The sequence below is a fragment of the Caretta caretta genome, chromosome 10, assembly GCF_965140235.1.
Source record: "Caretta caretta isolate rCarCar2 chromosome 10, rCarCar1.hap1, whole genome shotgun sequence".
Classification (NCBI taxonomy): domain Eukaryota; kingdom Metazoa; phylum Chordata; order Testudines; family Cheloniidae; genus Caretta; species Caretta caretta.
In genome coordinates, this window is record NC_134215.1 from 67,923,236 (window position 1) to 67,935,615 (window position 12,380).

General features: G+C 39.6%; 1 protein-coding gene across 4 annotated transcripts in view; it reads left to right on the forward strand.

The window, feature by feature from the left end:
* The window catches only part of EFL1 (elongation factor like GTPase 1), a 151,694-nt gene that overhangs the window by 53,248 nt on the left and 86,066 nt on the right, over nt 1–12,380 (forward strand). The window lies entirely within an intron of this gene.

Here is a 12,380-nt window from a genome sequence, read left to right on the forward strand (position 1 = left end):
CAGACCAGTGATAGCTAAGAAACGTTCTTATGCCTGTGACAAATTCTCACACTTCTCTCCCTGCCCCCGCCCTTAACTCTTTGAAGGATAAATAAGTTGCCCTCATCCTTTTGTTCTGCTCTATACTGAATGTTCCGTGCTGAACATTTTTGCTTTGGTGCTTCAGTTACTGACCATTTCCTGCTACTTATTTCTTTTATTAATTATCTTTTTACCTCAAAAACAGCATTTTGTTCTTATGATCCTGGCTTTAATTTGACATTATATTTATGGTTTTCCTTCAAAATTTGCCTGCATTATAATAAAACTTAGCATTTTGAAATCTATAAATTGATTCATATGAAATGTAAAAATACGTTTCATATTGTGAATATAACACAGCAATCTGGTATGGTCGGTCTTCTGTATATATTACTAGAGTTGTATTTTTAAAACAAGGGTACTAATTTTTATGTCCGAGAACTTCCATGTTCAAACTGTTATGTAGTATTATTGATTCAACTAACTTTTCATTATTTTGTAGCTCTTGTGTTAACCAGCGTCAGTAAAATATCAGTCATATTTTTGTAATAGAAGCTTAAAGAAAAATAGAAACCAGTTTATAAAAATACCCATATGATACTTAAGAGTGTGGCTTATAAATTCCAGATGTAAAATTCTGTCAGAAAAACAGATAAATACTTCATATGGCTAGCTTGAACAATTCATGATTATTTGGTGACTGTATTTTGTATAAACAGTAGAAGGTTCACTTTGTGTGACTCATGAAGCCCAGGAAATATAGCACTTCTCACATTTGACCTCAGCTACAGAAAGTAGGAGGTCTTGAAGTGATTTAGTATAAAAACAGCTCATGGTCTAGAAGTGAAACTGTTGATGATCTAGCATTTAATACCAGCCAATGTTAATCTAACTATGGTTGAAAGTGATGAAATTAGAAGTGGCTAACAGTCTCTTAATATACATCATCTTTTTGTGAAAGCACACATGTATTTCTAAAAATAGATGTTTGCTAGCTTCTCATAAAATCTGCAGGAAATTAAATTAAGTTTCCAAATCTTTAGACCTATCATGGAAACTTAAATCCGTTCCAGATGTTTTTAAGTCATTCTCCTTTAAAGTGCTGCAGAAACATCCTCAGACACAATATATTAATCTTTTGTCAGTGTTGAGAAATTAATGAATACCAATAAACTGCATTTTTGTCCATACTTGTCATGATTATGTATTTTGAGGACCATTTAGTGTAGTGCTAGTAAGTAACTTTCCTATGTTGTGTAGATACTTAGTCATATAATAATGTAAAGATGGTGTGTTAACTGTTTCAACTATATTTCAAGGAGTAAATGTGTCCTACTAAGTCTAAAAAGCTTCTTTCATGTAAAGCAGTGATGCTGTTCCCTTCCTTATTGGAACATTTCCTAAGTATCAGATTTCTCTCGTAAATGATAGCTGAAATCCATCATTTGTAGAAGACATTAGCTAATCCCTTTTAATATATTTTTGTCCTTTGCTGAAACGTGGTGATAGTTAGTTATTTGCCTTTATTCCATTCAAATGGACATTGTAGTTATGGCTTACACATCATGGTATATGACACTTTCTTACCAAGACCTACACAATACCCTGTGGATCTATAGTTAAGAACAGTATATTTTAATACATTTAGTGTAAAACAAATTATTCAAAATTACATGAATCCAGTGCATTTGAATAAAGCACAATCATCTAAATGAGAACATAGACTGAAGCAGCTTATGTTATATGCTATATTTTACTTCATACTTTCCCAAAAAACTGACTCTTGAGCTGAAGACAAAGGGAAGGCAGGTATGAACTGACTGCTCTTCAGATTGCTGCTGGGAACAAAGACTCAGAATGGACAGAGAGCAAATGGAGCTCAGATAATCAGGGCAAGGTGAAGCCATGATTTCTGCCAATATGAATTCTGTCATAAACTTACCTTTCTCATGCTAATCTAAAGAATTCCAGATGTTGCATTACAGTGACTGTTAAATGCTACCCAGCTTTTTAAAAGAAAAAAAACCCCTCTGTACATGTTGGGTCAGGTGCTAGAAGAAATAACCCTGCTCCAACTTTTTGTACTGTAGTGTGTTCCTTTTTAAAAATTAAAGAAAGGTTAGTATATACTGGCTTAAGATTGGGTTCCAGTAATCTAGGCATTTAACCATGCTAATCACTTAGTATCACATTCTAATCACTGTGTATTGCCTACTGTCTAAATCCTCAGCAGCTGGTGAATGTGAGGCTATGTCTACAGTACGGACCTTAAAACAGCACAGCTGTAATGTCTCCCGTGTAGCTGCTCTTTGTTAGCTGGAGAGACAGAGCTCTTCTGCTGGCATAATTAAACCACCCCCAATGAGCGGCGTTGGCTATGTCAGCAGGAGAGCCTCTCGTGCTGACATAGCGTGTACACACGAGCACTTTTGCTAGTGAAACTTAGGTCGGTCAGGAGGTGTGGTTTTTTTCACACCCCTGACTGACAAAAGTGGTAGTGTAGACCAGTGGTTCCCGAACTAGGGGCGCCGCTTGTTCAGGCAAAACCCCTGGCAGGGCAGGCCGGTTTGTTTACCTGCCGCGTCTGCAGGTTTGGCCAATCGCGGCTCCCACTGGCCGTGGTTCGCCGCACCAGGCCAATGGGGGCTGCGGAAAGGGTGGCCAGCAAGTCTGTCGGCCCGTGCCGCTTCCCGCAGCCCCTGTTGGCCTGGAGCAGCGAACCGTGGCCAGTGGGAGCCACGATCGGCCGAACCTGCGCATGTGGCAGGTAAACAAACTGGCCCGGCCCGCCAGGCACTTTTCCTGAACAAGTGGCGCCCCTAGTTTGGGAACCACTGATGTAGACAAACCCTGAGTTTATTTGCAAGCGTCTTCTGTTAGAGCTTTGTACTGGATTTTAAAGCAGTTTGAATATGCTAGGTTGCCCTTTTTCAGTTAAAAATAAGTGGATAAATATACACACGGTATATTTTTGATATTGCAAAGAGTAAACTGAATGAGTATGAAATATTTAAAAGAACAAAACCAGCTCTTTAAGTGTTGATCTGTCCCATAAAAACAGTCTATTATAGCTGTCATTGCAATTTACCGTTGTGCAGTAGGTACCCTTAGAAAAGTTTGCTGGTCTGAAAGTCTGCTGTTTCCAGAAAATTCCTAATTTTTTTTTTTTAGGACTATTTCTGAAATCAAAAAAACTCTTTCAAAATCTTGGAACTTCATTAAGTTCACCCATTGTATAATGAACATCTGGATATGCAATTTTTTAATTGAACTGAAGTGTAGATCCTTTCAGAAATATGAAACATCCCAAGCTTTCTCTGGATTTTATGACCAGAATTATTCTTCAGTAGCATAGGATCAGAATTGGCACTAAAGCAATTAAGGCTGTTAGCCAAAATATATTTAGTATTTCACACTTTTAGCACACTTACATCTGATCTCTGAGTATATTGACAAATGGGTTTGAATTAATACTTATCTAGAACATGCAAACTGAAGCATCAGTAATAATCTGATGTCATTTTAAGCATTTCCAAAAGAGTTAAAAGCCCTGTCTGTCTTCTAGTTCATTTGTTTCTTTTCTCTTCCCGTAAAGGTACATTGTTAATTTATGTAGCTTGAACAAACACCTTTTCTGATTTCTCAAAGACAGAATGCAATATCTTCCATATAAAAGGGAACTTGTAATAATTGCTGGTGCTAGGCTTTTATGACTGCAGTTAATAACAGTGATTTCTGTTTCAAAGCCAATTTATCTTTCAGCTTCAAAGGATGCATAAGTGCTTTCTCTCCAGCCATACAAGGAAATTACTTGTAAATTATCTAGTAAATTAAGGAAGCTGAGTTTTACCCTTTGTAATTAAATTTTTGCCATATGGAATATAGAGTTAATCATGACTGCCTGTTTCTCTTTTTAAAATTTTACTGTATAGTTTTTACTTTTTCTGCTATAGGTTGTATCTGATCGAATTCTAACAAGTCACAATCTCAGCCACGTCCTAATGAGCAGCCTTGCTTTACCTTTTGGTTTCTAATCAGATGTAATGGCCAAATAAATTGGTTGATGTGAAGGTATATAAATGAAGATGGAGAAAGTGTTCACCTATTGGTCATTACATTCAACTTACTTTTCCTTGACAAATTAAGATTTTTATAAGTGTTTATGAATCTGAGAAATTTGGGGTTGATGTCTGTAATGTGCAAAAACTTCTTCCTAGTACTGCAAGGAATTTTGCTAACAAGTCAAACTTGTATTCAAATAACAGTAAGGTTATGAGTTACAGCACAGACAAACAAAATCAAAGAGATTCAGAGTTAGGACTGAAACACCATTCTCAATCCTTCCCTAATATCTATGCGTTGCAGGGAATTTCAAGAGGTGGGCAACGTATTTTCGTATGCTATTATGTAGAAGTAGAAGAGTATAAGGAGTGAGATTCCATTTTGCTTTTGTTAATTTGTATTAGAACCTTACTGTCAAGAATGTTCTGTGTATATTTACTATTCTTCATAGACCCTTTCTTAAAAACTCTTAAACAGTAGGCCTATTTCCATGCATAATCTATCCTGATAGAAGCAAAATACTGTTTCCCTTAGTGTACCCACCTGCAATTTGCAATTTCAGTTCTCCAAAATCTATTGGATGAGTTATCGATTTCTGCACTGTTTTTGGTTAAGAAATTAGTTATATCTTACAGTCAGAGTAAATAAAAATATTTCTGGGGTCTCTTGGATAAGAGTGTGGTCATTTTGAACTACTTGCTTATCAGGAGCTCTGCTTTCTTATGTGGAATGCTCTTTGGTAACAAAAGCACTTGACTTGTAGACTCTGTGAGCTTGTCTATATAGCGTGTTAGTGTATACCAGGCGGGGTATAAATTCCTGTGTGTGCCAGTGTGTTGAACACTAACTGGCCATGTGGAATCTGCTGGAACACACTAAAAGTTCCCTCATGTGCATTGACGATTGCTTGTTTCAAACAGGGCTACATCTATGTGCATTAAGGAACTTTGTACGCCAATTGTTATGTGGAAATAAATCCATGCAGCCAATTGGTGTGCAACATGCTGATGTGCACGAACTATGTAGACAAACCCAGAGATTTATATGCACTAATGATTGATCTACTCTGTTAGGTTTACAACAACAAATGTGTATGTGCGAAAAATTTCTTTTGTCAATAGTGTGAGTGCTACTGTAATCAGTTAATTACTTTTCATCTTTCTCCTCTGCATTTACTTCCAGGAGAGGTCCTGTGCCAGCAGTTAGATATTAAGATCCTACTTGTACTCTCTTAAATTTACAAAGTCCTCGGAAAAGATTTGGAAAAATGCACTTAGGAGTTATCACTGTATTAGAATACACATGTTTTCAGGGCTATTGTAGGAAGCATGATTTAGTTGAGACTGTTGGCTGAAAAAGCTAAGAGCCATTGAACTGAAGTTTGGAAAAATTCTTTAAGTTGGGCTGAGAAAAAGCCTTGACCGGAATCCTAAGACACTGAAAAATATCTAAAAACATAACATATATAACTCTTAAAGTATTGTCTTATGACCAAGAGGTAGAGTGATTTGGATTCTAAATCTGTCTCTTATAAATCATTAAGGACTTATTCAGTACAAGATGTTTTAAGGTCCTGTAGCCCTTTTTGTTATAGCCACTTTTCCACAGATATTTCTTGATTACCTCTCTTCTTTAGCCCTTAATTTTTAAAGGACAGGGCAGTTTTTACCTGACTGCCCATATGCCCTGTGCTTATCATTGTAGTATGTATTTTCCACTTCCCAGAAATTTCTTCTGAAGGTTAATTCTTATTTCCACATAACAAATCTTTTGACTTGACTTCTTAGTGCTCTGAGCCTTTTTCTTAGGAAAGAGCAGTCCGTATCTCTTCTACGTAACGCATGCCCTGAAGTTTTATCTGACCCATAAATAGTGTCAGGGAGTTAAAACATTAATTTATATTTTGATTGTTGTAGCAATAGGTGCCTGTAAGAGCACTGTAAGTAGATTTTTAAAAAATGTAATTTTTGCCGCATCATTTGGCCAAACACCCCCATCCTAAATGTGTTAAATATCACTTTGGCAGGAGCATAATGACTTCTTGATGTGGGGCACCGGTCATTCAAATTGAGAAGGTGGCCACTTTGTCTTCTGGATGTGGATTTATCCAGCTTTACCAGTTGGACCTGTCAACTTCCAAGAACTTAATTTAGCTGAAAAAAGTTTCAAGTGGCACATTAAAGTTTTTCCTCCTTCTTTGGTACACTGCTTGCTACATCACTTGTCAGTCCCTACTGTCTCTGATAGAATGAGAGAGTCATAAAACAAGGGTGATAACTCTGTTGGTTAAAGTAGTTTTTCTTCTACTGCATTCTTCCCTTCCCCTTTAAGACATGCTGCTTATTGAGAGAGATTTAATGCACTCGTTTCTTACTTTCGAAGTTCTCTGACAGGAAGTTGGTTGGCTAGTACTTATCCTTGATAGATATTTTCCTTTCTGGTAGATGAAGTAACTACCATTGTCAGTCTTCTGTCTCTTCTAGGATGGGAGAAAAGAGACCTGTGACAAACAAACAATTACTTATAAGCAAGGTTCCCTTCTGGGTCTTTGACCTTGCAGAGTTGCATATAGAAAACTATGTGTATGCACAGTTGTTTTGAATAGCCCATTTCCGCATCATCTTAGTAGGCTTTTGTTTAATGGTATTTAAACTTTTTTTTTTTTCTGGAAATCTGTTGTGCATATTCACCCAGTGAGGGGGAGGCTGAGGCCTCCTTTGGTTTTATCCTGATTTTTCTCCTCAGGCCCTAAAGGTTGACTGACCCTCTGGCCATCCTATAAAACTTACACTTTTTTCATATTCACCTCAAGTAAGTTTTTTTCCCTTTATTTTTAAATTAATATTTATTCACACTTTCCCATTCTTCCAGTGGTGATGCCTGCCTGTCTTATAATATAGCTAGAAAGGTTTAGGTAACTAAGACATATTCAGCCATAGCTGTCTCACCCTCCCCCCGCCCCATGAAAGCTGTTGTGAAATCCATTTGAAAACACTTGAGCCCAAATGGTCCATGAATGTTATGCATAGAAGTTTTTTTTCCCCTTGGATCAGTTCAGTACTGATCCACACTTCTGATAAGGATCCCCATTAATTTCAATGTATTTATTTGTCATAGGTAAGACTAAGATTCAGTCATAAGTATTGTTAGTAAAAGTCATGGACAGGTCATGGGCAGTAAGCAAAAATTCACAGCCCATGACCTGTCCATGACTTCTACTATATACCCCTGACTAAATCTTGGGTGCTCTGGGGCAGAGGCTCCCGGGGGGCGCCGCGGGGGATCCCGGGGGGCGCCGTGGGGGCTCTGGGGCAGGGGCGGCGGCCTGGGGGCACTGCTGGTGCTCTGGGCAGGAGGGGAGGGCGTGCAGTCTGAGACTGGCACTGGTGCTCTGGGCAGGAGGGGAGGGCGTGCAGTCTGAGACCACTGATGGTGCTCCAGGGGGTGGGGAGGGAGGCGCATGGTGGTCCCGGAAAGTCACGGAATCCATGACCTCTGTGACAGACTCGCAGCCTTACTCATAGGCAAAAGAGGAGGATAGTTTTGTGGTTAAAAGCACTGGACAAGAACTCGGGAGGTCTGAGTCCAGTTCCTGGTTCTGCCATAGACTGTGTAAATTTAGGCAGGTCTCATAATCTTTCTGTTCCTGAGTTCCTAAAATGTAAAATGAAGTTAATAATGCTACTTTTCCTTCATGTTGTAGGGATACTATACACTCATGAAAGTTTTGAGGGGTTGAGTCACCGTGGTGAGGAATACCATAGAGAAGGTTATTAATTAAATTGAAATAAAAATTGCACATTTATGCATTTTACAAATAAAATGTTTTCTTTCAAACTGCCGGTCCTGCAGTCTCAGTCTGGAACTTGAAAGTCCAAATATTCAGAAAATTTAGGTATGCTATTGTGCGCCTAATTTTGCATCCAATTAGTGGTTGTATGTACAGATGGCTAAATGAGTTCAAAACTGGATACTTAGCTGCCCTCGCGTATATAATGTGTGCAGTCTCAATAACCAAATGAATAAATTAAATGTGTGTCCTGATACTTATGCCTTTAAATATTGCTTTTTAAAATATTTGCAGGTAATCTTTTAAATCTGAATGCCTAAATTCATCCTGAACTGACTCTGCAAATGTAATTTTATGCTCCTGCATATTATGGTGTAGGATGGAAGTGCTGAGGTATCTTGAATTATATTTTCATAAATGGTGGCAATATACAGGTAATACAAAAGGAAAAAAAGGGTATTTGAAGATCCTAGAACATGAAACTGTTTTCTTAAAAATCTAAGCAGAAAAACTCTAATTTCTACCAAATACAAAAGCATTATTTTAGAATAAAACTGTAAAATTCAAGGACCACCACCATTTCATCTTGATAAGTTTCATATTAAAACAACTGAAGAGCAGAATTCAGGACACTTGTAATCAAATATGTACTATCACAGTACTATCATTTACACTGGCATTGTCTGGTTGCATGAATGTAGTGAGTTCATTCAGTCCTGGTGTCAAAATTCCTCCTGTCCTGTAGGGGATTGCTTTCCTTGAAGGATGAATTCCATTCAGAAAAGTGACTTCTTGTTTAAAAACACATTGTCTTCTTGCAGGACAGAGAGAATTTTAAGGGACATATACTGAATGTAGGAATTACATTTTTTTTCAGTGAAAAGTCCCAGTCCATCAAAACACTTAAGAATGTGGGTGGGAGATGGTTCAATATTGTCATTCTGGTTTTGGTGGAAAAGTTTAAGCACAGAAGGCTTTGCAGCTACAGATGGTCAGGAATGTTTTGACAAAACATTTTTATAAAAAAAAAATACCAGTTTGTTGAAACTGAAACTTTTTGAAGAGAATTACTCAACTAAATTTATGTGAGGAAGGTTTCTCCAGTCCAGCATGGAATATAGAGGGAGGTTCATAGATTCCCAGCAAAAAGGGAACATTAATCTGACCTTCTGTATAACATAGGTTAGAGACCTTCCCCAAAAATAATTCCTAGAGCATATCTTTCAATTATTCAATCTTGATTTTAAAATTGCTTATAATGGGGAATCTGCCATGCCTCTTGGTAAATAATTTTCCTCACTGTTAAAAAAATGTTACACCTTATTTCCAGTCTGAATTTGTCTAGCTTCAGCTTCCAGCCATTGGATCATGTTATCTCTTTCTCTGCTAGATTGAAGAGACCATTATCAAATATTTGTTCTGTAGGTAGTTATAGAGTGTAATCAAGTTACCCCTTAGCCTTCTCTTTGTTAAAATGAATAGATTGAGCTTGAGTCTATAACTATCATTCATGTTTTCTAATTCTTTAATCATTCTTATGGCTCCTCTCTGAATCCTCTCCAATTTGTCAACATCCTTGAATTGTGGACACTAGAAAAGGATCCAGTATTCTAGCAGCAGTCCACCCCAATGCCAAATACAGAGGTAAAATAACCTCTCTACTCCCACTCGAAATACCGCTGTTTATGCATCCAAGGATTGCATTAGCCCTTTTGGCCACAGCATCACACTGGGAACTGATGTTCAGCTGATTATCCACCCCCAAGTCTTTTTCAGAGTCTTTGCTTTCCAGGATAGAGTTCCCCATCCTGTAAGTCTGGCCTACATTGGGGTGGGCAAACTACGGCCCACGGGCCAGATCCGGCCCGCGGGATTGCCCCCTGTGGTGCCGCAGGCCCCGCGCTGCTCTCAGAAGCAACCGGCACCATGTCCCTGGGGCCCGGGCGGGGAGGGGGCGGGGCACAGGGCTCTGTGCATTGCTCTTGCTTCCAGGCACCGCCCCCCACAGCTCCCGTGGGCTGGGAACGAGGAACCGCGGCCAATAAGAGCTTCGGGGGAGGTACCTGGAGATGTGGCAAGGGCAGCGCACGGAGCCTGTGCCCCACCGTCCCCCAGGGGCCGCGCAGAGACGTGATGCCAGCCGCTTCCCAGAGCAGCGCTATATGGGGCCAGGGCAGGCATGCAGGGAGCCTGCCCCGGCCCCAGTGTATGCCACTGCCACCCCGGAGCCGCTTTAGGTAAGCGGCGCAGGGCCAGAGCCTGAACCCCTCCTGCACCTGGCCCCCACAACTCCCTGCCCTAACCCCCCTGCCTGCACCTCGCACCCCCCTGCCCTAAGCCCCCTGCCTGCACCCCAACTCCCTGCGCTGACCCCCGTCGCACACTGCACCCCTCCTGCATCCCAACCCCCTTCCCTGAGCTCCCTCCCGCAGTCCCTGCACCTCAACCCCCTGCCCTGAGCTCCCTCCTGCAGTCCGCACCCCTCCTGCACCTCTGCCCTGAGCCCCCTCCTGCACCCCAACCCCCTTCCCTGAATCCCCTCATACACTCCGCACCCCTCCTCTGCCCCAATCCCTTGCCCTGAGCTGGTTCCTGGGCACCCCTACCCTGGCCCTGAATACAGTTTCCTCAGCCAGATGTGGCCCTCTGCCCAAAAAGTTTGTCCACCCCTGGCCTACATTCTTCCAGGTCATTGATTTAAATGTTCGATTTTGTAACACCAAGAACTGATCCTTACTAATTTTATATCATTTTAGTTTTTTAATCAAACTGTTGTGCAATACCAAATCAAACACCTCACCCAATGTCTAAGTATCTTATATCAACAGTGTTATCTTTATCAACCAAACTTGTAGGCTCGTTTAAAAAAAAAATTATTTTCGTTAAACAGGATCTATTTCCATAAGGCCATGTTGATTGACATTAATTACATTACCCTCCTTTAATTCTTTATTAATCCAGTCCCCTATCAGCTGCTCCATTTTCTTGCCCAGAATAGATGTCGGACTGATAGGCCTGTAATTACCTGGGTCATCCTGTTTATCGTTTTTAAATATTTTCACAACGTTCGCTTTCTTCCAGTCTTCTGGAACTTCCCCTCTGATGAAGATCAACAATCACAGTCCACTGAGCGCCTCAGTCAGCTCTTTTAAAATTCATGTATGCAAATTATCCAGATCTGCTGATTTAAAAATGTCTAACTTTAGTAACTGCAGTTTAACATCCTCCTGAGATACTAGTGGAATGGGAAGAGTGTTAAAATATGATATGACTACATCATCTTTTTTTTTCCCCCCCCCCATGCATGGACTCAGAGAGAGAGCCACCCCCCAGAATAGCCAGTAGTCTGGGCACACTGCCTGATTCAGAGCAGGGACTTGTACCTGGGTTTCCCACATCCCAGGTGAGTGCCAAAACCATGCTACTGGCTATTTCTGGGGTGGAAGGCTTTCATGTTTTTTCCAAAACATTTTGAAAGGTCTCATTTTTGTTCTGATGTAAAATGGAAACAAATTTTGAAATGTCAGTGGTTTTCTTTTTCACCAAACAAAAATCTGGTTTTCCAGCCAACTCTATTTGTTGCTTTTTCTGAAAATGGTCAGAATCTGGGATTGTCTAAGCTGCTCTGGAAGTTAGTTCCACAGCCAGATCCTTTCAACTGATAATACTTTGCATAAGCACAAAGTCAAATGGAAAGAAACTGCATGGTTTTCATTATACTCTTCCTCAACTATATTGACACAGGCAAACTTTGGAAAACATTGTAAGGCAAAATAATTAGCCAGTAACTTAAACCTACTTAATTTTGTTTTAATTTTAGATACTTTCATTGGCTTTGCTCTAAAATTTTAGATATCTAAATTTTTTCAGTCATGTTTTCTTGCCTATAATTTTACTGTATAATTCAGCATCTTGAAGGGCTGCCCATTTCTTTATTTTTATTACACAAATAAATTTCTTACTGGAAAACTAGGCCTTTAAAAATGCAAAAAGTTTAATTTGAGAATCATAAGCATATGCCAGCTATATCTTAACTGTGCAAACAGTAACTCTTTTTAGAATACGATGCCAAGACATCTTTTGCTTGAGGTAAATGTGTGGATTAAATTAGACTAACAAATAATGATTTAAAAAGAAAAATAGCTAGCCAGAAAACTTCCTGATTCAGTATGGAGTCTTAAATATAAACATTTATTTTACATTATGTTGTCATATAACATGTATTTGCCATTGTCTATGAAGCTAGCCAATCTAGAAAGTATATTTTTATTTAATTTCATCATTAAGCATCTTGCTGCATTTGAGGTATTTGCAACACAAGAGGGCTTCATTGTGCCCCTGTCACAGGCCGAGAATCCATACAAGTATTGTCCCATCTTATATGGAAGTATCAACTGACTGCACCATATGTGAACATTTTATGGTCCTCCTCTGGTCTGGTAATCAGTATAGGAGAGAGGTCCCTTCCACCTCTTGTCGAGCTTGCCCCTTCCACTTCTTGTCGAGA